Source organism: Pleurodeles waltl, chromosome 3_1 (genome assembly GCF_031143425.1).
Source record: "Pleurodeles waltl isolate 20211129_DDA chromosome 3_1, aPleWal1.hap1.20221129, whole genome shotgun sequence".
NCBI classification, from domain to species: domain Eukaryota; kingdom Metazoa; phylum Chordata; class Amphibia; order Caudata; family Salamandridae; genus Pleurodeles; species Pleurodeles waltl.
Window position 1 is genome coordinate 40,202,059 of NC_090440.1, and position 27,186 is coordinate 40,229,244.

General features: G+C 53.0%; 1 protein-coding gene across 2 annotated transcripts in view; it reads right to left on the reverse strand.

Annotated features, from left to right (window-relative positions):
- Positions 1 to 27,186, reverse strand: part of TSPAN18 (tetraspanin 18) — a 295,772-nt gene that overhangs the window by 211,718 nt on the left and 56,868 nt on the right. The window contains exon 2 of one of the 2 annotated variants that reach the window (XM_069221789.1): positions 1,935 to 2,069. The exons of the other annotated variant lie outside the window; for it this stretch is intronic. The gene's annotated coding sequence lies outside the window, so the exon portion shown is untranslated. The remainder of the gene's footprint in view (positions 1 to 1,934; positions 2,070 to 27,186) is intronic. 2 annotated transcript variants of the gene reach the window in all.

The following is a 27,186-nucleotide window of genomic DNA, read 5'->3' on the forward strand; positions in this document are numbered from 1 at the left end:
CCTTCCTCGGGTGGGCTGTCTGTCGCTCCTGGGTGGATGTGACATAGTACACCTCTAGTGGTATAACAGTACCTTCCTCGGGTGGGCTGTCTGTCGCTCCTGGGTGGATGTGACATAGTACACCTCTAGTGGTATAAAAGTACCTTCCTCGGGTGGGCTGTCTGTCGCTCCTGGGTGGATGTGACATAGTACACCTCTAGTGGTATAACAGTACCTTCCTCGGGTGGGCTGTCTGTCGCTCCTGGGTGGATGTGACATAGTACACCTCTAGTGGTATAACAGTACCTTCCTCGGGTGGGCTGTCTGTCGCTCCTGGGTGGATGTGACATAGTACACCTCTAGTGGTATAACAGTACCTTCCTCGGGTGGGCTGTCTGTCGCTCCTGGGTGGATGTGACATAGTACACCTCTAGTGGTATAACAGTACCTTCCTCGGGTGGGCTGTCTGTCGCTCCTGGGTGGATGTGACATAGTACACCTCTAGTGGTATAACAGTACCTTCCTCGGGTGGGCTGTCTGTCGCTCCTGGGTGGATGTGACATAGTACACCTCTAGTGGTATAACAGTACCTTCCTCGGGTGGGCTGTCTGTCGCTCCTGGGTGGATGTGACATAGTACACCTCTAGTGGTATAACAGTACCTTCCTCGGGTGGGCTGTCTGTCGCTCCTGGGTGGATGTGACATAGTACACCTCTAGTGGTATAACAGTACCTTCCTCGGGTGGGCTGTCTGTCGCTCCTGGGTGGATGTGACATAGTACACCTCTAGTGGTATAACAGTACCTTCCTCGGGTGGGCTGTCTGTCGCTCCTGGGTGGATGTGACATAGTACACCTCTAGTGGTATAACAGTACCTTCCTCGGGTGGGCTGTCTGTCGCTCCTGGGTGGATGTGACATAGTACACCTCTAGTGGTATAACAGTACCTTCCTCGGGTGGGCTGTCTGTCGCTCCTGGGTGGATGTGACATAGTACACCTCTAGTGGTATAACAGTACCTTCCTCGGGTGGGCTGTCTGTCGCTTCTGGGTGGATGTGACATAGTACACCTCTAGTGGTATAACAGTACCTTCATCGGGTGGGCTCTCTGTCGCTTCTGGGTGGATGTGACATAGTACACCTCTAGTGGTATAACAGTACCTTCATCGGGTGGGCTGTCTGTCGCTCCTGGGTGGATGTGACATGGTACACCTCTAGTGGTATAACAGTACCTTCCTCGGGTGGGCTCTCTGTCGCTCCTGGGTGGATGTGACATAGTACACCTCTAGTGGTATAACAGTACCTTCATCAGGTGGGCTGTCTGTCGCTCCTGGGTGGATGTGACATAGTACACCTCTAGTGGTATAACAGTACCTTCCTCGGTGGCTCTCTGTGACTGCTGGATGAACTCTAGATCCCACTAGACCGATGGCTTAACTCCACCGCCATAAGGTGGTCTCTTGACATCGGAGAGTGGACTCCACCATCAGCTGCACAGCAGTGGCAGGTTGTAGGTTTGGTAATGTCCACCAGAGAGTTGGGAAGTACGTCATCACGACGGTGTCGATTCTCACACTCCTACGTTACACGCCGTGCTTGTGCACAGTGACATCACGCGCCTCACTCAACAAGGCCCACACAGGCCACCCAGCAAGTACCACCATTTAATCATGCACCACCAAGGGTGTCCAGGAACCCAGATCCAAACAAGCTCTATGTAAGTAATGCAATCAGACTACCCAGCAAGCGCTTCAGGCCTTGCGATGTACGGAAGGCGCTATACAAGTACTAAAACAAAGCAATAAGCTGTTCTACTGGCCTCCAAGCACTATACACGCGCTCCTTCCAGCCTCGTGTGGGACGCGAGGAGCTACAAATGTCACAGATCTCCTTGCTAAAAGCCACGGCGTCCAGCTAGAACAGTGTGTCACAAGCCGAAAATAACACAAATGACAAACCTGTGCTGTGTCGACGCCTGGGACGAGGGAAGGCGAGAGCCTCACGCGCCTGCTGACAGGACTCCTGGCATCTCAAGGGCATCGGCAGCCAGGGAAGGGCAGTCACCCCTCAGTCGGCTGCAGCCGGGACTCAAACTGTTGGCAAACCACAGAAAATCCCCCTTTAGTGGAAATATGTTTCTTTCTTTTAACACCCCACATCAGCAGTAATGACCTCATTCCCAGGCGCCTTCCTCCGGTTACACTTGCGCACGCCCAACCCTGGCAGAAAGGGATCCGAGGTGAGGTGACCGACCCAGGATCACACGGGGTGTCACATGGGGAAGCCGGGATCCAGGCAGTCGGGAGGATGTTTTTTTAATTTTTTATTATTACCTTGGCACGACTACTTTCTAACCAATGTGATTAAAGCAAGCACATACTCTGTTAATCTGAAACATGTTTTTAATTCTCGTACGTTTAGCAGATGGCTGTTTTCGTTAATTATCTTAAAGTGTTAATTGAAATGCCCCAGGCTTCTTTTCAACGATTATTTATATTAAAGGGAAGACACATTCACTGTTGTATGATTCTTTGCACACCTCGCCAAATACCGCACCAGGCAGCAAAACTTGATTTATAAGCCACGTATGATCGATCCAAGCCACGCCCACCCAGAAGTCAAAACAAGGGCACCCGGGCCCCTGGACCAGGCGTCACCAGCACCCTGGATCACACTTCAGATGTTAGGAGAGACGAGTGTGATAGCTGTGTGTGTGTCCTGCACCCCCATCACCAGATCACTAGTGCCCCATGGAGACCTCCACCTCCGCAGTTCACTAAAACATCTCAGTCTACGCAGCTCCCCGGTTCACCACGAAGTCTCAATCTACGCAGCTCACTGATACCCCATGGACGCCTCAATCCGCGCAGCTCACCGATACACCATGGCGTCTCAATCCGCGCAGCTCACTGATACCCCACAGATGTCTCAATCTACGCAGCTCACCGATACACCATGGCGTCTCAATCCGCGCAGCTCACTGATACCCCACAGATGTCTCAATCTACGCAGCTCACTGAAACCCCATGGACGCCTCAATCCGCACAGCTCACCAATACACCATGGCGTCTCAATCCGCGCAGCTCACCGATACACCATGGCGTCTCAATCCGCGCACCTCACTGATACCCCACAGATGTCTCAATCTACGCAGCTCACCGATACACCATGGCGTCTCAATCCGCACAGCTCACTGATACATCCTGGATGCCTCAATCCGCACAGCTCACTGATACCTCACAGATGTCTCAATCTACGCACCTCACTGATACCCCATGGACGTCTCAATGTATGCAGCTCACCGATACACCATGGACGTCTCAATCTGCGCAGCTCACCGATGCACCATGGACGTCTCAATCTATGCAGCTCACCGATACACCATGGACGCCTCAATCCGCGCAGCTCACTGATACCCCACAGATGTCTCAATCTACGCACCTCACTGATACCCCATGGAAGCCTCAATCCGCGCAGCTCACCGATACACCATGGCGTCTCAATCCGCGCAGCTCACTGATACCCCAAAGATGTCTCAATCTACGCAGCTCACTGATTCACCATGGCGGGTCAATCCGCGCAGCTCACTGATACACCCTGGATGCCTCAATCCGCACAGCTCACTGATACCTCACAGATGTCTCAATCTACGCACCTCACTGATACCCCATGGACGTCTCAATCTATGCAGCTCACCGATGCACCATGGACGTCTCAATCTATGCAGCTCACCGATACACCATGGACGCCTCAATTCGCGCAGCTCACTGATACCCCACAGATTGTCTCAATCTACGCAGCTCACTGATACCCCATGGATGCCTCAATCCGCGCAGCTCACCGATACACCATGGACTTCTCAATCTATGCAGCTCACCGATACACCATGGACGCCTCAATCCACGCAGCTCACTGATACCCCACAGATGTCTCAATCTACGCAGCTCACTGATACCCCATGGACGCCTCAATCCGCGCAGCTCACCAATACACCATGGCGTCTCAATCTGCGCAGCTCACCGATACACCATGGCGTCTCAATCCGCGCACCTCACTGATACCCCACAGATGTCTCAATCTACGCAGCTCACCGATTCACCATGGCGTCTCAATCCGCACAGATCACTGATACACCCTGGATGCCTCAATTCGCGCAGCTCACTGATACACCACAGATGTCTCAATCTACGCACCTCACTGATACCCCATGGACGTCTCAATGTATGCAGCTCACCGATACACCATGGACGTCTCAATCTGCACAGCTCACCGACACACCATGGATGTCTCAATCTATGCAGCTCACCGATACACCATGGACGCCTCAATTCGCGCAGCTCACTGATACCCCACAGATGTCTCAATCTACGCACCTCACTGATACCCCATCGACGTCTCAATGTACGCAGCTCACCGATACACCATGGACATCTCAATCTATGCAGCTCACCGATACACCATGGACGCCTCAATCCGCGCAGCTCACTGATACCCCACAGATGTCTCAATCTACGCAGCTCACTGATACCCCATGGACGCCTCAATCCGCGCAGCTCACCAATACACCATGGCGTCTCAATCCGCGCAGCTCACCGATACACCATGGAGTCTCAATCCGCGCACCTCACTGATACCCCACAGATGTCTCAATCTACGCAGCTCACTGATTCACCATGGCGTCTCAATCCACAAAGCTCACTGATACACCCTGGATGCCTCAATTCACGCAGCTCACTGATACCCCACAGATGTCTCAATCTACGCACCTCACTGATACCCCATGGACGTCTCAATGTACGCAGCTCACCAATACACCATGGACTTCTCAATCTATGCAGCTCACCGATACACCATGGACGCCTCAATCCGCGCAGCTCACTGATACCCCAAAGATGTCTCAATCTACGCAGCTCACTGATACCCCATGGACGCCTCAATCCGCGCAGCTCACCGATACACCATGGCGTCTCCATCCGCGCAGCTCACTGATACACCATGGCATCTCAATCTACGCAGCTCACCGATACACCATGGCATCTGAATCCGTGCAGCTCACCGATACACCACGGAAGTCTCAATCTACGCAGCTCACTGATACCCCACAGATGTCTCAATCTATGCACATCACTGATACCCCATGGACGCCTCAATCCGCGCAGCTCACCGATACACCATGGCGTCTCAATCCGCGCAGCTCACTGATACCCCAAAGATGTCTCAATCTACGCAGCTCACTGATTCACCATGGCGCGTCAATCCGCGCCGCTCACTGATACACCCTGGATGCCTCAATCCGCACAGCTCACTGATACCCCACAGATGTCTCAATCTACGCACCTCACTGAGACCCCATGGACGTCTCAATGTATGCAGCTCACCGATACACCATGGACGTCTCAATCTGCGCAGCTCACCGATACACCATGGACATCTCAATCTATGCAGCTCACCGATACACCATGGAGGCCTCAATCTACGAGCTCACCGATACCCCACAGATGTCTCAATCTACGCAGCTCACTGATACCCCATGGACGCCTCAATCCACGCAGCTCACCAATACACCATGGCGTCTCAATCCGCGCAGCTCACCGATACACCATGGCGTCTCAATCCGCGCACCTCACTGATACCCCACAGATGTCTCAATCTACGCAGCTCACCGATTCACCATGGCGTCTCAATCCGCACAGCTCACTGATACATCCTGGATGCCTCAATTCGTGCAGCTCACTGATACCCCACAGATGTCTCAATCTACGCACCTCACTGATACCCCATCGACGTCTCAATGTACGCAGCTCACCGATACACCATGGACATCTCAATCTATGCAGCTCACCGATACACCATGGACGCCTCAATCCACGCAGCTCACTGATACCCCACAGATGTCTCAATCTACGCAGCTCACTGATACCCCATGGACGCCTCAATCCGTGCAGCTCACCAATACACCATGGCGTCTCAATCTGCGCAGCTCACCGATACACCATGGCGTCTCAATCCGCGCACCTCACTGATACCCCACAGATGTCTCAATCTACGCAGCTCACCGATTCACCATGGCGTCTCAATCCGCACAGCTCACTGATACACCCTGGATGCCTCAATTCGCGCAGCTCACTGATACACCACAGATGTCTCAATCTACGCACCTCACTGATACCCCATGGACGTCTCAATGTATGCAGCTCACCGATACACCATGGACGTCTCAATCTGCGCAGCTCACCGATACACCATGGACATCTCAATCTATGCAGCTCACCGATACACCATGGACGCCTCAATTCGCGCAGCTCACTGATACCCCACAGATGTCTCAATCTACGCAGCTCACTGATACCCCATGGACGCCTCAATCGGCGCAGCTCACCAATACACCATGGCGTCTCAATCCGCGCAGCTCACCGATACACCATGGCGTCTCAATCCGCGCACCTCACTGATACCCCACAGATGTCTCAATCTACGCAGCTCATCGATTCACCATGGCGTCTCAATCCGCACAGCTCACTGATACACCCTGGATGCCTCAATTCGTGCAGCTCACTGATACCCCACAGATGTCTCAATCTACGCACCTCACTGATACCCCATGGACGTCTCAATGTACGCAGCTCACCGATACACCATGGACTTCTCAATCTATGCAGCTCACCGATACACCATGGACGCCTCAATCCGCGCAGCTCACTGATACCCCACAGATGTCTCAATCTACGCAGCTCACTGATACCCCATGGACGCCTCAATCCGCGCAGCTCACCAATACACCATGGCGTCTCAATCCGCGCAGCTCACCGATACACCATGGCGTCTCAATCCGCGCAGCTCACCGATACACCATGGCGTCTCAATCCGCGCACCTCACTGATACCCCACAGATGTCTCAATCTACGCAGCTCACCGATTCACCATGGCGTCTCAATCCGCACAGCTCACTGATACACCCTGGATGCCTCAATTCGCGCAGCTCACTGATACACCACAGATGTCTCAATCTACGCACCTCACTGATACCCCATGGACGTCTCAATGTATGCAGCTCACCGATACACCATGGACGTCTCAATCTATGCAGCTCACTGATACACCATGAACGCCTCAATCCGCGCAGCTCACTGATTCCCCATGGCGTCTCAATCCACGCAACTCACTGATACACCATGGATGCCTCAATCCGCGCAGCTCACCGATACACCATGGCGTCTCAATCCGTGCAGCTCACCGATACACCACAGATGCCTCAATCCGCGCAGATCACCGATACACCACGGACGCCTCAATCCGCGCAGATCACCGATACACCACGGACGCCTCAATCCGCGCAGATCACCGATACCCCACGGACGTCTCAATCTGCGCAGCTCACCGATACACCATGGCGTCTCAATCCGCGCAGCTCACCGATACACCATGGCGTCTCAATCCGCGCACCTCACTGATACCCCACGGACGTCTCAATCTACGCAGCTCACCGATACACCATGGCGTCTCAATCTACGCAGCTCACCGATACACCATGGAGATCTCAATCTAAGCACCTCACCGATACACCATGGCATCTCAATCCACGCAGCTCACCGATACACCACAGAAGTCTCAATCTACGCAGCTCACTGATACCCCATGGACACCTCAATCCGTGCAGCTCACCGATACACCACGGACGTCTCAATCTGCGCAGCTCACCGATACACCACGGACGTCTCAATCTGTGCAGCTCACCGATACACCACGGATGTCTCAATCTGCGCAGCTCCCCGATACTCCACAGACGTCTCAATCCGCGCAGCTCACCGATACACCACGGACGCCTCAATCCACGCAGCTCACCGATACAGCACGGACGCCTCAATCTACGCAGCTCACCGATACACCATGGATGTCTCAATCTACGCAGCTCACCGATACACCATGGGCGTCTCAATGTATGCAGCTCACCGATACACCATGGACGTCTCAATCTGCGCAGCTCACCGATACACCATGGACATCTCAATCTATGCAGCTCACCGATACACCATGGAGGCCTCAATCTACGCAGCTCACTGATACCCCACAGATGTCTCAATCTACGCAGCTCACTGATACCCCATGGACGCCTCAATCCACGCAGCTCACCAATACACCATGGCGTCTCAATCCGCGCAGCTCACCGATACACCATGGCGTCTCAATCCGCGCACCTCACTGATACCCCACAGATGTCTCAATCTACGCAGCTCACCGATTCACCATGGCGTCTCAATCCGCACAGCTCACTGATACATCCTGGATGCCTCAATTCGCGCAGCTCACTGAAACCCCACAGATGTCTCAATCTACGCACCTCACTGATACCCCATCGACGTCTCAATGTACGCAGCTCACTGATACACCATGGACATCTCAATCTATGCAGCTCACCGATACACCATGGACGCCTCAATCCACGCAGCTCACCGATACAGCACGGACGCCTCAATCTACGCAGCTCACCGATACACCATGGATGTCTCAATCTATGCAGCTCACCGATAACCCACGGACATCTCAATCTACGCAGCTCACCGATACACCACAGACGTCTCAATCTACGCAGCTCACCGATACACCACGGACGTCTCAATCTATGCAGCTCACCTATACACCATGGACGTCTCAATCTATGCAGCTCACAGATACACCATGGATGTCTCAATCTACGCCACTCACCGATACACCATGGACGTCTCAATCTACGCAGCTCACCGATACACCATGGACGTCTCATTCTACACAGCTCACCAATACTCCATGGACGTCTAAATCTACGCAGCTCACCGATACCCCATACGTATCTCAATCTATGCAGCACACTGATACCCCATAGATGTCTCAATCTACGCAGCTCATTGATACACCATGGATGTCTCAATCTACGCAGCTCACCAATACACCATGGCATCTCAATCTAAGTAGCTCACCAATACACGATGGACATCTCAATCTACGCAGCTCACCAACACCCTATGGACTTCTCAATCTACGTAGCTCACCAATACCCTATGGACGTCTCAAACTACGCAGCTCACCGATACACCATGGATGTCTCAATGTACGCAGCTCTCCAATACCTTATGGATGCCTCAATCTACGCAGCTCACCGATACACCATGGATGTCTCAATCTAGGCAGCTCACTGATACCCCACAGACATCTCAATCTACGCAGCTCACCGATACACCACGGACGTCTCAATCTACGCAGCTCACCGATACCCCATGGACGTCTCAATGTATGCAGCTCACCGATACACCGTGGACGTCTCAATCTGCGCAGCTCACCGATACACCATGGACGTCTCAATCTGCGCAGCTCACAGATACACCATGGACGTCTCAATCTATGCAGCTCACCGATACACCATGGACGCCTCAATTCGCGCAGCTCACTGATACCCCACAGATGTCTCAATCTACGCACCTCACTGATACCCCATCGACGTCTCAATGTACGCAGCTCACCGATACACCATGGACATCTCAATCTATGCAGCTCACCGATACACCATGGACGCCTCAATCCGCGCAGCTCACTGATACCCCACAGATGTCTCAATCTACGCAGCTCACTGATACCCCATGGACGCCTCAATCGGCGCAGCTCACCAATACACCATGGCGTCTCAATCCGCGCAGCTCACCGATACACCATGGCGTCTCAATCCGCGCACCTCACTGATACCCCACAGATGTCTCAATCTACGCAGCTCATCGATTCACCATGGCGTCTCAATCCGCACAGCTCACTGATACACCCTGGATGCCTCAATTCGCGCAGCTCACTGATACCCCACAGATGTCTCAATCTACGCACCTCACTGATACCCCATGGACGTCTCAATGTACGCAGCTCACCGATACACCATGGACTTCTCAATCTATGCAGCTCACCGATACACCATGGACGCCTCAATCCGCGCAGCTCACTGATACCCCACAGATGTCTCAATCTACGCAGCTCACTGATACCCCATGGACGCCTCAATCCGCGCAGCTCACCAATACACCATGGCGTCTCAATCCGCGCAGCTCACCGATACACCATGGCGTCTCAATCCGCGCACCTCACTGATACCCCACAGATGTCTCAATCTACGCAGCTCACCGATTCACCATGGCGTCTCAATCCGCACAGCTCACTGATACACCCTGGATGCCTCAATTCGCGCAGCTCACTGATACACCACAGATGTCTCAATCTACGCACCTCACTGATACCCCATGGACGTCTCAATGTATGCAGCTCACCGATACACCATGGACGTCTCAATCTGCGCAGCTCACCGATACACCATGGACGTCTCAATCTATGCAGCTCACTGATACACCATGGACGCCTCAATCCGCGCAGCTCACTGATTCCCCATGGCGTCTCAATCCACGCAACTCACTGATACACCATGGATGCCTCAATCCGCGCAGCTCACCGATACACCATGGCGTCTCAATCCGTGAAGCTCACCGATACACCACAGATGCCTCAATCCGCGCAGATCACCGATACACCACGGACGCCTCAATCCGAGCAGATCACCGATACACCACCGACGCCTCAATCCGCGCAGATCACCGATACCCCACGGACGTCTCAATCTACGCAGCTCACCGATACACCATGGCGTCTCAATCTACGCAGCTCACCGATACACCATGGAGATCTCAATCTACGCAGCTCACTGATACCCCATGGACACCTCAATCCGTGCAGCTCACCGATACACCACGGACGTCTCAATCTGCGCAGCTCACCGATACACCACGGACGTCTCAATCTGTGCAGCTCACCGATACACCACGGACGTCTCAATCTGTGCAGCTCACCGATACACCACGGATGTCTCAATCTGCGCAGCTCCCCGATACTCCACAGACGTCTCAATCCGCGCAGCTCACCGATACACCACGGACGCCTCAATCCACGCAGCTCACCGATACAGCACGGACGCCTCAATCTACGCAGCTCACCGATACACCATGGATGTCTCAATCTATGCAGCTCACCGATAACCCACGGACATCTCAATCTACGCAGCTCACCGATACACCACAGACGTCTCAATCTACGCAGCTCACTGATACACCACGGACGTCTCAATCTAGGCAGCTCACCTATACACCATGGACGTCTCAATCTATGCAGCTCACAGATACACCATGGATGTCTCAATCTACGCCACTCACCGATACACCATGGACGTCTCAATCTACGCAGCTCACCGATACACCATGGACGTCTCATTCTACACAGCTCACCAATACTCCATGGACGTCTAAATCTACGCAGCTCACCGATACCCCATACGTATCTCAATCTATGCAGCACACTGATACCCCATAGATGTCTCAATCTACGCAGCTCATTGATACACCATGGATGTCTCAATCTACGCAGCTCACCAATACACCATGGCATCTCAATCTAAGTAGCTCACCAATACACGATGGACATCTCAATCTACGCAGCTCACCAACACCCTATGGACTTCTCAATCTACGTAGCTCACCAATACCCTATGGACGTCTCAAACTACGCAGCTCACCGATACACCATGGATGTCTCAATGTACGCAGCTCTCCAATACCTTATGGATGCCTCAATCTACGCAGCTCACCGATACACCATGGATGTCTCAATCTAGGCAGCTCACTGATACCCCATAGACATCTCAATCTACGCAGCTCACCGATACACCACGGACGTCTCAATCTACGCAGCTCACCGATACACCACGGACGTCTCAATCTATGCAGCTCACCAATACACCACGGACGTCTCAATCTACGCAGCTCACCGATACACCACGGACGTCTCAATCTATGCAGCTCACCTATACACCATGGACGTCTCAATCTATGCAGCTCACAGATACACCATGGATGTCTCAATCTACGCCACTCACCGATACACCATTGACGTCTCAATCTACACAGCTCACCGATACATCATGGACGTCTCAATCTACGCAGCTCACCAATACTCCATGGATGTCTCAATCTACGCAGCTCATTGATACACCATGGATGTCTTAATCTACCCAGCTCACCAATACACCATGGCATCTCAATCTAAGTAACTCACAAATACACAATGGACATCTCAATCTACGTAGCTCACCAATACCCTATGGACGTCTCAATCTACGCAGCTCCCCGATACACCATGGATGTCTCAATCTACGCAGCTCTCCAATACCTTATGGACGTCTCAATCTAAGCAGCTCACAGATACACCATGGACGTCTCAATCTACGCAGCTCACCAACACCCTATGGACGTCTCAATCTACGCAGCTCACAGATACCCCATACGCATCTCAATCTATGCAGCACACTGATACCCCATAGACGTCTCAATCTACGCAGGTCACCGATAACTCAACCTCCGCACTTCACCAATATATCTCAATTTATGTAGCTCACCGATACACCATGGACGTCTCAATCTACGCAGGTCACCGATAACTCAACCTCCGCACTTCACCAATATATCTCAATTTATGTAGCTCACCGATACACCATGGACGTCTCAATCTGCGCGGCTCTCCAATACCCTATGGACGTCTCAATCTATGCAGCTCACCGATACACCATGGACGTCTCAATCTACGCAGCGCTCCAATACCTTATGGACGTCTCAATCTATGCAGCTCACCGATACACCATGGACGTCTCAATCTACGCAGCTCACCAATACTCCATGGACGTCTCAATCTACGCAGCTCACCAAAACTCCATGGACGTCTCAATCTACGCAGCTCACCAACACCCTATGGATGTCTCAATCTATGCAGTTCACCGATACACCATGATATTTCGATCTACGCAGCTCTCCAATACCCTATGGACATCTCAATCTATGCAGCTCACCGATACACCATGGACGTCTCAATCTACGCAGCTCACCAACACCCTATGGACGTCTCAATCTACGCAGTTCACCGATACACCATGACATTTCGATCTACGCAGCGCTCCAATACCTTATGGACGTCTCAATATACGCACCTCACCGATACACCATGGCATCTCAATCTACGTAGCTCACCGATACATCGTGACATCTCAATCTCTGCAGCTCACCGGTACCCCATGGATGTCTCAGTCTATGCAGTTCACCGATACGCCATGACATCACAATCTGCGCAGCTCACTGATACCCCGTGGACATCTCAATCCCTGCAGCTCACCGGTACCCCATGGACGTCTCAATCACTGCATCTCTGCAGCTCGCTGGTACCCCGTGGACGTATCGATCACTGCACCGCTGCAGCTCACCGGTACCCCATGGACGTCTCAATCACTGCATCTCTGCAGCTCACTAGTACCCCGTGGACGTCTCAATCACTGCACCGCTGCAGCTCACTGGTACCCCATGGACGTCTCAATCACTGCTCTGCTGCAGCTCACCGGTACCCCATGGACGTCTCAATCACTGCACCGCTGCAGCTCACCGGTACCCCATGGACGTCTCAATCACTGCATCTCTGCAGCTCACTGGTACCCCATGGACGTCTCAATCATTGCACCGCTGCAACTCACCGGTACCCCATGGACGTCTCAATCACTGCATTTCTGCGGCTCACCAGTACCCCGTGGACGTCTCAATCACTGCACTGCTGCAGCTCACTGGTAGGTCTTACATTCCACTGCTCCACTCTATGTTGAGGCGCAGCAACATGTTTGCAGCAGCATGATCTGGCAGCATTCCAGCCACATGCATGACACCCAGCACTCCCCACCAACCCACACTCTAATAACCAAGGCCAGCAGATGGAGTAGCCTCTTATAAAAGTGCCTAGAAGCTTCCCAATGCCTCTGTAGTGGCTTAAAGCACTATACAAATGCTACAGGTTGGAATGTACATGCAACTAATCTGAATGGAACGTATTCACATGTATACTGAAATCGGGCATGGGTCCAGCCATCCTCGGCCTGTGGTGGCCCTTGGCCAGCTGGAAAGGTGAACCAAGACAGAACCCGGCGTGGCACAGGAGGCGCAGGCGCACCCCCAACGAAGGTTGACGCATCTCCAGGTCCAGGCCCCTTCTCCTCCCTACGGTCTCTGCCCACAGGCTTGTCTCATCTCGAAAGCGCAAGAGACAGTGCTAACCTACTTAACCAGGATCATTTCAGTATCCTTAGCCCAGGAAACATTAGTAACAGCAGCCCACACTAGCGTGACAATCCTGGCCTATGAGTGACACCTTCAGGTAGTCCTAGCTATTTCGCTAACGTAGTTAAGCATTCCTGAAATTACGGTCTCGCTCCCATAAGCCATAGTATGTAAACTGCGGTGGGGTGAAACAAAGGACTGGCTGAAGGTGTCACGCACGGCAGCTAAGCATCCAAACTAAGGCATGATGAAACAGAGGACTGGCTGAAAGTGTTACGCATGGGAACTAAGCATGTAAACTGCGGTGGGGTGAAACAGAGAACAGGGTGAAGCTGTCACGCACGACAGCTAAGCATGTAAACTAAGGCACGATGAAACAGAGGACTGGCTGAAGGTGTCACGCACGGCAGCTAAGCATGTAAACTGAGGCACGATGAAACAGAGGACTGGCTGAAGGTGTCACGCACGGCAGCTAAGCATGTAAACTAAGGCACGATGAAACAGAGGACTGGCTGAAGGTGTCACGCACGGCAGCTAAGCATGTAAACTGAGGCACGATGAAACAGAGGACTGGCTGAAGGTGTCGCGTACGGCAGCTAAGCATGTAAACTAAGTCACGATGAAAATTAGGACTGGCTGAAAGTGTTACTCACAGCAGCTAAGCATGTAAACTGTGGTGGGGTGAAACAGAGGACTGGCTGAAGGTGGAACGCACGGCAGCCAAGCATGTAAACTGTGTTGGGGTGAAACAGAGGACTGGCTGAAGGTGTCACGCATGGCAGCTAAGCATTCAAAGTGCGAGGGATGAAACAGGACTGGGGAAAGATGTTGTTACGCACAGCAGCTAAGTATGTAAACTGGGGCAGGATGAAACGGAGGCCTGGCTGAAGGTGTCACGCATGACAGCTAAGCATTCAAAGTGCGAGGGATGAAACAGGACTGGGGAAAGATGTTGTTACGCACAGCAGCTAAGCATGTAAACTGAGGCAGGATGAAACAGAGAAATGTCTGAAGATATCACTCACTGCAGCTAACCACGTAAACTGTGAGGGATGAAACAGGACTGGCTAGAGGCGTCACGCAGCGCATGCAAGTATGTAAATGGGTTGGATGAAACAGGACTGGCTAAAGGCGTTACCCACGACAGCTAAGCATGTAAATAGGGTAGGATGAAACAGAGAAATGTCTGAAGATGTCACGCACGGCAGCTAAGCATCTAAACTGAGGCAGGATGAAACAGGACTTGCTAAAGGCGTGTCGCACGGCAACTAAGCATTTAAACTGCGACGAGATAAAACAGAGGCCTGGCTGAAGGTGTCACGCATGTCAGCTAAGCATGTAAACTGCGGTGGGATGAAACAGAGAAATGTCTGACGATGTCACGCACGGCAGCTAAAACTGTAAGCATGTAAGTGAACATTACCGTATTTCATGAAACACAGAAGTGGTTCTACCGGGCTTCCACTGGAAGACGGCAAGGCCATGTACTTGAGACAGCAACAGAGCACCCGCCCTCTGCTTGTTACAGTGATGCAATGCTACTCTGTGTAATCGGTGTTAGACGGATGAAGGGGCGAGTCGGCCCTTTCCGGATTGGATCTTATAATTCAAAGGTTACACATGCATCTCCGTACCAGGAGTCACCCACTTAGCCACAACATTCCCGCGACAATGAAACGCTGCAGCGCTGAAAGGTCAGGAACGGCTCCCAACCACTCACCCGAAAAAGAAAAATAACATTTAAAGGTGCATCAAGGAGCAGCTGCTCTGCAAGCCGTGGGTTGCTATGGAAACCGTCTTCTTTTGAGACTCGCTGTCATAACCCGTCAATACCAAACAGGAGGGCAAAAGGCTGGAAACCTTCTCAGGAGGCGCCTCGAAGCAGGGTCATGGAGCTAAGCACAGAAGCACGACTGATGGACTGACTGAACCTGGGAAGCAGCAGCCGATACCTGCGGCGGGACACTACTGATTATCACATAGATCGGGAGGTTGCGCCCCTGCTGCAGGGGTCTTGGGGTAACTTACAGGCCTTGGCTTTGAATCCGGTCATAGGCACCAGTACCCGCTTAATTACACACAGCCTCCGACATACTACACACAACAGATGTGCACGGACTTCAAATGTGGCTTTAGACTGAGGAGATGTCAGTCAGCAGAGACGCTCCAGGCTCAGTCCTCTCCGAAGAGCTGCACCTGAAGGAGCACCGGACGTTCAGGCTCTAGCTTCAGAGTGCAGGGCTGTCTCAGAGGGTGCACTCCTCTCACAAGAGGTTCCTTCAGACAGAAGAGACTGTCACTCACTGCCACAGCAGAGGGAAGGACCGGAGAGAATGACCGTCCCCTCGCTGCCACAGCAGAGTGAATGACCACAGAGAATGGCCATCCCCTCGCTGCCACAGCAGAGTGAATGATCATCTCACTGCTACAGCAGTTAATGACCACCCCCTCACTGCCACAGAAGAGTGAATGACCATCTACTCAATTACACAGCAGAGCGAATGACCATCCCCTCGCTGCCACAGCAGAGTGAATGATCATCTCACTGCTACAGCAGTTAATGACCACCCCCTCACTGCCACAGAAGAGTGAATGACCATCTACTCAATTACACAGCAGAGCGAATGACCATCCCCTCGCTGCCACAGCAGAGTGAATGATCATCTCACTGCTACAGCAGTTAATGACCACCCCCTCACTGCCACAGAAGAGTGAATGACCATCTCCTCAATTCCACAGCAGAGCGAATGACCATCCCCTCGCTGCCACAGCAGAGTGAATGACCACAGAGAATGGCCATCCCCTCGCTGCCACAGCAGAGTGAATGATCATCTCACTGCTACAGCAGTTAATGACCACCCCCTCACTGCCACAGAAGAGTGAATGACCATCTCCTCAATTCCACAGCAGAGCGAATGACCACCCCCTCACTGCCACAGAGGAGTGAATGACCATCTCCTCAATTCCACAGCAGAGCGAATGACCATCCCCTCGCTGCCACAGCAGAGTGAATGACCACAGAGAATGGCCTTCCCCTCGGTGACACAGCAGAGTGAATGATCATCTCCTCACTGCCACAGGAGAGTCAATGACCATCTCCTCACTGCTATGACAGCGTGAATGGCCATTCCTTCACTGCTACATCCGAGTAAATGACCGTCTCCACACTGCCACTGCAGACTGAATGACCAGAGAGAATATCACCCCCTCGCTGCCACAGCAGAGTGAATTACATCTCCTTACTGCCACAGCGGAGTGAAGGGCCAACCCCTCACAGACAATGCAGAGTGAGTGACCAGAGAGAATGACCATCCCCTCGCTGCCACAGCAGAGTGAATGATCATCTCCCCATTGCCACAGCAGAGTGAATGACCACAGAGAATGGCCATCCCCTCGCTGCCACAGCAGAGTGAATGACCATCTCCTCACTGCCACTTCAGAATGAATGACTAGAGAGAATGACCACCCCTCGCTGCTACAGCAGAGTGAATAACCTTCCCCCCACTGCCACAGCAGAGTGAATGACCAGAGAGAATGGCCATCCCCTCGCTGCCACAGCAGAGTGAATGATCATCCCACTGCCACAGCAGTTAATGACCACCCCCTCACTGCCACAGCAGAGTGAATGACCATCTCCTCACTGCCACAGCAGAGCGAATGACCATCTCCTCACTGCCGCTGCAGAATGAATGACCAGAGAGAATGACCACCCCTCGCTGCCACAGCAGAGTGAATAACCTTCCCCTCAGTGCAGCAGCAGAGTGAAGGACCAGAGAGAATGACCACCCCCTCACTGAAACAGCAGAGTGAATGGCCATCCCCTCGCTGCTACAACAGAGCAAATGACCATCTCCTCACTGCCACAGCAGAATGAATGCTCAGAGATAATTGCCACCCACTCGCTGCCACAGCAGATTGAATGACCATAGTGAATGCCCATCTTGACATCACCGTAGCAGAGAGAATGACCACCCCCTCACAGCCACTGCAGAGTGACACTGCCCCTGTGGAGTGAATGACCATCTCCTCATTGCCACAGCAGAGTGAATGACCAAAGACAATGAAAGTCCCCTCAGTGCCATGGGAGAGTGAATGACCACCTCCTCACTGCCACAGCAGAGTGAATGCTCACCCTCTCGCTGCCACAGCAGAGTGAATGACCATCTCCTCACTGCTATGACAGCGTGAACGGCCATCCCTTCACTGCCACATCCGAGTGAATGACCGTCTCCACACTGTCACAGCAGACTGAATGACCAGAGAGAATGATCACCCCCTCGCTGCCACAGTGAATGACCGTCTCCTCACTACCGCAGCAGAGTGATTGACCACCCCCTCGCTGCCACAGCAGAGTGAATGACCAGAGTGAATGACCATCCCCTCACTGCCACAGCAGACTGAATTACATCTCATTACTGCCACAGCAGAGTGAAGGACCACCCCCTCACAGACAATGGAGAGTGAATGAGATCTCCTCGCTGCCACGGCAGAATGAATGACCAGAGAGAATGATCACCCCATCACTGCCACAGCAAAATGAATGACCACCCCCTCACTGGCACAGCAGAGTGAATGACAATACCCTCACTGGCACAGCAGAGTGAATTACATCTCCTTACTGCCATAGCAGAGTGAAGGACCACCCGCTCACAGACACTGAAGAGTAAATGACCAGAGAGAATGACCACCCCCTCACCACCACAGCAGAGCGAATGACATCTCCCAACTTCCACGGTAGAGTGAATGGCCATCTCCTCAGTGCCAGAGCACAGTGAGTGACATCTCCTCACTGCGTTAAACAGTAGCAAATCAGCTAAATTAGCAGGACTGGGAAGTATGTGTCTCTCATCCTTCTGGAGACTGCACTGCTCTCGAAACCCTCGTGAACCCCATTGCTTGCCAACATCTCTTTACTCTGTGACCCTGCCTGACACTATTTTTACCCAGACGTGAGTCCTGTGCACACTGTGTCCCTAGTACCACCCAACTGATCGGCCTTTACTAGGGTGAGAGGGACCTATGCTGCTTGTGTCCTGGTTGAGGACGGACCTGGTCTGGCAATACGGGCTGGACTGTTCCCATTGGAGCAGGATCGAGCCTTATTTGCATAAGGATGGATCCAAACTGAGGTGGCTGGTGGGCAAAATAGCAATGGACTGAGACTGTAAATACCAGTGGTTCAGATTAATTCAATCTTTTGTGTACACTTAAAGTAGATTAACGACACACACAGGTTTGGGGAACCAGAGAGCTTTGGAAAAAACCTCTGCCTTCCCCAGCACATTCATCCGTGACCAACCACCAAATAAACCTGGAACAAAATTAAAAACGTGACCAGCTGATGCAGGGCAGAGTCAGGACTTTAAATCAAACTGCCCGGCCACCCTCTGCAAGATTAGGAAAGTAGTTAAAACAATCTGAACTCATCTTCCCGATTTCACTCTGTGCTCACCCCTTAAGTCACAAAACACCTTGATGCATCAGTCTGCAAGTCTCACTTTTATCAATGCCACTGGAATTATGCGATTGTGTGGCTGCGGTATTTTTCGCCTAATTACAGATTTGCCACATTTGCCACACATTGCATCATCTGCTGCATAATCTGCATATTTTAATTTAAAAAATTGTTTCTAGCTCAAACGGTTCAAAAATGACTATAAACGCATTGATGCACGTTGCCGCGCAGTGGAAGTCCCTTTGTAAAGGTCGACTGGTCACCTTTGTGTAGCTTGTTGCTATAGTTGGGTGTCCAACTGGTACTAATGAGGTGCAAGTAATGCCCAGACAGTGTTACCAAGTGTAAAATCACAAAATAATGAAATACTATCGCAAAATGTGTCGCATAATTTGCCTTTCATTCCTCCATGATAATTTCAGCGGCCCTGCCTATTATTTATACTTTCCAGCAATAATCTAAAGTGCCAAACATGTGCAATCAGAGCGCTTTGCTGTGTCTTCATTGAGACATTCAGTTTTCTGACACATGGACATCCAGATGTGCACTGTGGAGTTAAAAAGAAACCCCACTTTCACATCAGGGGAGCTCCCTCTGCGCCTCCTCTACTCACACTGGAGCCCAGATGGAAGCCCCCCTTCCCCCATCATCAGAGCAACACAACGTGCCAGTTATTAATTAAACCTTTCAGGCAATTAGCATGAGAACATCACATTCCATCCCTGCAGGGCACAGCCTGCAGGGGCCCTGGCGCAGCTGCTAGGAAGGGGCCTGTGCCCTGGCACCGCAGGCAGAGAAGGTGGGGTGCACTGTGCAGCAGCAGGGAGGGCAGGGGGGTGGAGTAGCACTGCCTGTGTACTAGGGAGCATAATGTGGCACACGATTGAACTGCCCCTGTGAGGAGTGGGCAGCATAAGGGTAAAGGTTGTGCTGCAGTGCCCATGTCCTGGGCAGCAGTGCAGGGAAGAGGCGAAGACTGGCACTGCCCATGTGCGCACCCGGCAATGTGAGGGGAAAAGTTGTGCTGCAGTGCCCATGTCCTGGGCGGCAGTGGAGAGGCGCAGACTATGTTTTGGGTAACGGTGTGGGCTGTTCTGCACTTCCCTTGTACTGGGCAGCAGGGAAGAGGCGCAGACTAGCACTGCCCATGTGCGGAGTGGGCAGTGTGAGGAAAGACTTGTGCTAACACTGCTCATGTACTAGGCACCAGTGTAGGGGAGATGTGCAAGCTGGCACTGCCCATGTGTGGAGTGGGCAGCCTGCGGATAAGCGGCGGGCTTGCACTGCCCATGTATTAGGTACAAGTGTGGGGAGAGATGCGAGAGCCGGTACTGCCTGTGTGTGGAGGGAGCATGGTGAGAAAGAGTTTGAGCTGGCACTGCGGTCGGTGAGATGCTTGAACTGGCACTGCCCATGTGGAGTGGACAGCGTCAGAGAAAGGCCCATGTGCTCTGGCAGCAGTAGAATGAGAAGTTTGAGCTGGCGCTGCCCATGTGTGGAATGGGGAGCGTGAAGGGAAATAGTAACTTGGCACTGCCCATGTACTGGGCAGCATGATAGGGGGATGTTTGAGCCGGCACTTACCGTCTATGGAGTGGGCAATGCTAGTACTGCTTAAGTACTTCTTCGCAGTGTGGGGAGGGCTTGTGTTGGCACTGCCCAGGTGTGGTGTGCTTGTGCTGGCACTGCCAAGGTGTGGTGTGCTTGTGCTGGCACTGCTCAGGTGTGGTGTGCTTGTGCTGGCACTGCCCAGGTGTGGTGTGCTTGTGCTGGCACTGCCAAGGTGTGGTGTGCTTGTGCTGGCACTGCCAAGGTGTTGTGTGCTTCTGCTGGCACTGCTCAGGTGTGGTGCGCTTGTGCTGGCACTGCCCAGGTGTGGTGTGCTTCTGCGGCACTGTGCAGGTGTGGAGTGCTTGTGCTGGCACTGCCCAGGTGTGGTGCGCTGGCACTCCTCAGGTGTGGTGTGCTTGTGCTGGCACTGCCTAGGCGTGGTGCGCTGGCACTCCTCAGGTGTGGTGCGCTTGTGCTGGCACTCCTCAGGTGTGGTGTGCTTCTGCTGGCACTCCTCAGGTGTGGTGCGCTTGTGCTGGCACTCCTCAGGTGTAGTGTGCTTGTGCTGGCACTCCTCAGGTGTGGTGTGCTGGCACTCCTCAGGTGTGGTGCGCTGGCACTCCTCAGGTGTGGTGCGCTTATGCTGGCACTCCCCAGGTGTGGTGTGCTGGCACTCCTCAGGTGTGGTGTGCCTGCGCTGGCACTGCCTAGGCGCGGTGTGCTGGCACTGCCCAGGTGTGGTGTGCTTGCGCTGGCACTCCTCAGGTGTGGTGCGCTTGTGCTGGCACTCCTCAGGTGTGGTGCGCTGGCACTCCTCAGGTGTGGTGTGCTTGTGCTGGCACTCCTCAGGTGTGGTGTGCTTGTGCTGGCACTCCTCAGGTGTGGTGCGCTGGCACTCCTCAGGTGTGGTGTGCTTGTGCTGGCACTCCCCAGGTGTGGTGTGCTGGCACTCCTCAGGTGTGGTGTGCCTGCGCTGGCACTGCCTAGGCGCGGTGTGCTGGCACTGCCCAGGTGTGGTGCGCTTGTGCTGGCACTGCCCAGGTGTGGTGCGCTTGTGCTGGCACTGCCCAGGCGTGGTGTGCTAGTGCTGGCACTCCTCAGGTGTGGTGCGCTTGTGCTGGCACTCCTCAGGTGTGGTGCGCTTGTGCTGGCACTGCCCAGGTGTGGTGCTCTTGTGCTGGCACTGCCCAGGTGTGGTGTGCTTGTGCTGGCAATCCCCAGTTGTGGTGCCCTAGTGCTGGCACTGCCCAGGCGTGGTGCGCTTGTGCTGGAACTGCCCAGGTGTGGTGCGCTTGTGCTGGCACTGCCCAGGTGTGGTGTGCTTGTGCTGGCACTGCCCAGGTGTGGTGTGCTTGTGCTGGCACTGCCCAGGTGTGGTGTGCTTGTGCTGGCAATCCCCAGGCGTGGTGCGCTAGTGCTGGCACTGCCAAGGTGTGGTGCGCTAGTGCTGGCACTGCTTAGGCGTGGTGTCCTAGTGCTGGCACTGCCCAGGCGTGGTGCCCTAGTGCTGGCACTGCCCAGGTGTAGTGTGCTACTGCTGGCACTACCGAGGTGCGGTGTGCTGGCACTGCTCAGGTGTGGTGCGGTAGTGCTGGCTCTGCCCAGGTGTGGTGCGGTAGTGCTGGCTCTGCCCAGGTGTGGTGCGGTAGTGCTGGCACTCCTCAGGTGTGGTGCGCTGGCACTACTCGGGTGTGGTGCGCTGGCACTACTCGGGTGTGGTGTGCTTGTGCTGGCACTGCCCAGGTGTGGTGTGCTGGTGCTGGCACTGTCCAGATGTGGTGTGCTTGCGCTGGCACTCCTCAGGTGTGATGTGCTTGTGCTGGCACTGCCACGACATGGTGCACTAGTGCTGGCACTGCCCAGGTGTGGTGTGCTTGTGCTGGCACTGCCCAGGTGTGGTGTGCTTGTGCTGGCACTCCTCAGGTGTGGTGCGCTTGTGTTGGCACTCCTCAGGTGTGGTGCGCTGGCACTACTGGGGTGTGGTGCGCTGGCACTACTCAGGTGTGGTGTGCTTGTGCTGGCACTGCCCAGGTGTGGTGTGCTGGTGCTGGCACTGTCCAGATGTGGTGTGCTTGCGCTGGCACTCCTCAGGTGTGGTGTGCTTGTGCTGGAACTGCCAAGGCATGGTGCGCTAGTGCTGGCACTGCCCAGGTGTTGTGCCCTAGTGCTGGCACTGCCCAGGCGTGGTGCCCTAGTGCTGGCACTGCCCAGATGTAGTGTGCTAGTGCTGGCACTGCCGAGATGTGGTGCGCGTGTGCTGGCACTGCCCAGGTGTGGGGTGCTAGTGCTGTCACTGCCCAGGTGTGGTGCGCTAGTGCTGGCACTGCTCAGGTGTGGTGCCCCAGTGCAGGCACTGCCCAGGTTTGGTGTGCTTGTCCTGGCAGTGCCCAGGTTTGGTGTTCTTGTCCTGGCCGTGCCCAGGTTTGGTGTGCTTGTCCTGGCAGTGCCCAGGTTTGGTGTGCTTGTCCTGGCAGTGCCCAGGTGTGGTGTGCTTGTGCGGTTCTCTTGAGCGCAGAGCAGCAAGGTAACGTAACGTAGACTTAACATACAGTTTGAGAGTCATGCCCTCAAATCTACCTGGCCCCGCTTTTCGCCTGCACTGCCCACCTGTGCCTTAGTATTGTGCATCTGCTACCTGCCTGCCTCATTCTTCAGCCTCCCCCCTGCACTGTGCATGGTTCAGCTGTGTACCCATGGTCTGTCTGCCTGCCTCATTCACCTCCGGTCTATCTGCCTGCCTTATTCAACTGCCTCTCTCCTGCACTGTGCATGGTTCAGCTGTGTACCTAAGGTGTGTCTGCCTGCCTCATTCATCTGCCTCCCCCCTGCACTGTGCATGGTTCAGCTGTGTACCCATGGTCTGTCTGCCTGCCTCATTCACCTCCGGTCTGTCTGCCTGCCTTATTCATCTGCCTCTCTCCTGCACTGTGCATGGTTCAGCTGTGTACCCATGGTCTGTCTGCCTGCCTCATTCATCTGCCTCTCCCCTGCTCTGTGCATGGTTCAGCTGTGCACCTCCGGTCTGTCTGTCTGTCTCATTCATCTGCCTCCCCCCTGCACTGTGCATGGTTCACCTGTGTACCTCCGGTCTGTCCGCCTGCATCGTCCAGCTCTTCATCTGTCCATCATCTGTACAGTAAGTGATCCAGCTGTGCATCTCCTCCAGCTGTCTAACTACCTCATACAACAGGGATGGGGCCTAACTTTATTAGGTCTCGCTGGAGACAGCACCTGCACTGTCGCTAGACATTTTTTTCTTATTTGCAGGTGGCTTACAGCCAACCTATTGCTTTCCATTGTTTGGCATCAGCATCACTCTAATTTCCTTGCTTCTCTTTGGTCAGCATATGCTGGCTTAAGTTCCTCTTTGTGAGTTTGTCCCTCCCCTGGAGCATGACCCAATTCCTGCTTCCTTGCCCACTGTTCTGCCACTACTTGTGCTTTGAACTACTTTTTTTCTGGTAGTTACCGCACTCCATTATAGTGCATGAGTTTGCAGGCTGTTTCTCCCACAACCCACTGTCCTGCATTGCATTTTTTTGTTTTCTCTTTAATGAAGTTCAATATCAGCTCTAGGGCATTGGAGAGCTTAACAAAAGCACTAGATTACAATATGCAAATAATATTCTTTCTTTTTAAATGCTGCTTTTCCTCTCCCCCTGGGTTGCAGCTTGCCACTTCTAGCCCATGTTGTATTGCTTACCCCTGTTGTTGCTTGTCCCTTTCCTCCCCCTTTGTTGCTTGCCTGTGTTATTTTGGCCCCTCCCACCACTGTCCAACGTTGTATTGCTTGACACCTTTCACCCTCACGTGGTTGCTTGCATCCTTCCCATCTTCATGATGTTGCTTCTACGTCTCCAACTCGCTCAGTCCGCCACAAAAAAAGGCTTGACAAAGTCAATAGGTCTTGCCTGTGCAATTTACTGGCTTTGTCACTGTTTTTAGTCATGTTGCACAACAGCAGTCCAGCATCGCTGACAGTTTATATTAAAAAAAGCGCTATGACACGGCCAGTGCTGGCCGCATCTAGGACTTTTTTGTTTAAATTGGTCACTGCAGCGTGCGTGGGAGACATCCACACCCCAATGTTGCATACCTACAGTTTTCCCCGAGATGCTTCCAGCTCTGCCCTACCACCAGCAATTTATTTTTTTTAAAGCGCTAGGACGTGACCAGCGCTGGACGATCATATCGCTTTTTTTTTTTTTTTTGTAACTTTCAGCCATGCTGAACAACAGCCACACTCCTTTGCAGCATGGCTAAAACACTGACAACCATGTGCCCATGCTTTTTTTATACTATAGGGTCTTGCTACAAAAGCATTATAATTGCATTTGGGGTTTTATTTCTGGTCCCGAAGGTTGTATGGCTCACTGTTTTTTCTGTGCTGCAGTCCTTTAGTACGAGCCAACAGCCACACCTGTAAATATAAGCCCAGCCCTTTCCAAACCTACAGCTCTGACTGGCTGTGGTGTTTATTGAGTACAATAACTTGTGTCATATAGTGCCTAGATTCCAAATCCTGCATTGCCTGTTGGAATGTGCTTCCCGCCCTGCCCGTGATACCCCTGGAGAAGAAAGTGTACATAGGGAGTAACAGTGGTACCCTAGGCCCTAATACCCCAGGGGCAACCGAAAGTACCCACACAAGATACTGCCCAGTAACCACTGAGTGCCCAGGAACCCAGAAAAAAAGCCAATCAGAGCCCATCGCATTGCCCCTCTCCGCTGAGCCGGAACAGACTCCTGGAGTATTAGATGTATTAAGAGGGGATTATTCCTCCAGCTTTGGGATTAGGCAATGTGGCGGGCGAGGGGGAATGATAAGGTAGGACTTCACACTCACTGACAGCCGGAGGCAACCAGTAGGAACACAACACCTTTCAAAGCCACCTTGGGCAAAGTGCCCATTGCGATAAGGCGCTGCGAGCTGGCGGACATGACAGCCCAGGCCCGTTACCTTCAGGGATTAACGCTGTCCGTATCCAAAAGGATCCCCCAACTGTGGCAGCAGGAGCATTTCACCCAACGGGGAGGGTAGGAAGGCCGCAAGCCTAAGACAAAGGGGCAGATTTGCTCGTTTTTCCCGCAATGAAGCGCCGCGCCCAAACGCGCGGCGCTGCGTTGCGCAAAGGCGAAAAGACAGCGCAGAGCCATATTTACTAAACCTGTCTGGGTGCTGCTGTCACCTCCTGCAATGGCACCCTAAAAGAATGCTTTGCTCGACCATTGTTGGCCTGGCACTTCGGGCAGTCGGGCACCTTTCAAGCTGGTGCACCTGGCAGTGCCAGGCCACCCAAAAGGCCAGTCCAGCACTGTACGTGACACAGACTCCCACACCTTGGTGCAGAGGTGAGTGTGCGCTGTCTAGCATAGGATTTGTACTAAAAACACATCCGTCCGGATAAAAATGTCGATGTCTAGACAAACAAAATGGACCTCTCGCGCTGGATGTGTTGTAGACATGTGTGGATTGCACATTTGCATTGCGTGGGCTTGTTTTTTTATTAGTGAAACCATTTCTCCTTGCTAGAGCCTGCTTCGTCAAGGCGTTACTTTTGTCTGGCTATCTTTGTAAACAGGACTTTGAGTCAAAACCTATAAGGACTTGCGATGAGCTGCTCAAGTTAAACCCCACTTGACACAAAGAACCCAAAGCAGTACAAATGCTTTTTGGACAGGCGACAGTGCACCTTCTCAATGCAAAATGCAATTGTGCCAAAAACTATTCCTCAATGGATCTGGGCCAGGGTTTAGTTGGGCAGCACCGCCCAGCAGTGGGGGGAAATAAGGCACTTTGGTGGGAATAAACCTTTCTGGAGCACTTGGTGGACGCACCTGAAACTCGTATACATACAGCCCTTAATGCCTATCTACGTACTGTGAGATTGTAAATTCCCATTCAAGCCTCAATATAGATTTTTTTTTTATTAATAAATAAGCCCGATAGCGCCCTGGCGTTACTGCACCCTGACGCATTTATCTTCTCAAGGTCTTCTCACATTCTTCCCATGAGGAGTGGCCGGTGCCTGGGGTGTAGTGCCTAGCTGTAGGTTTGGC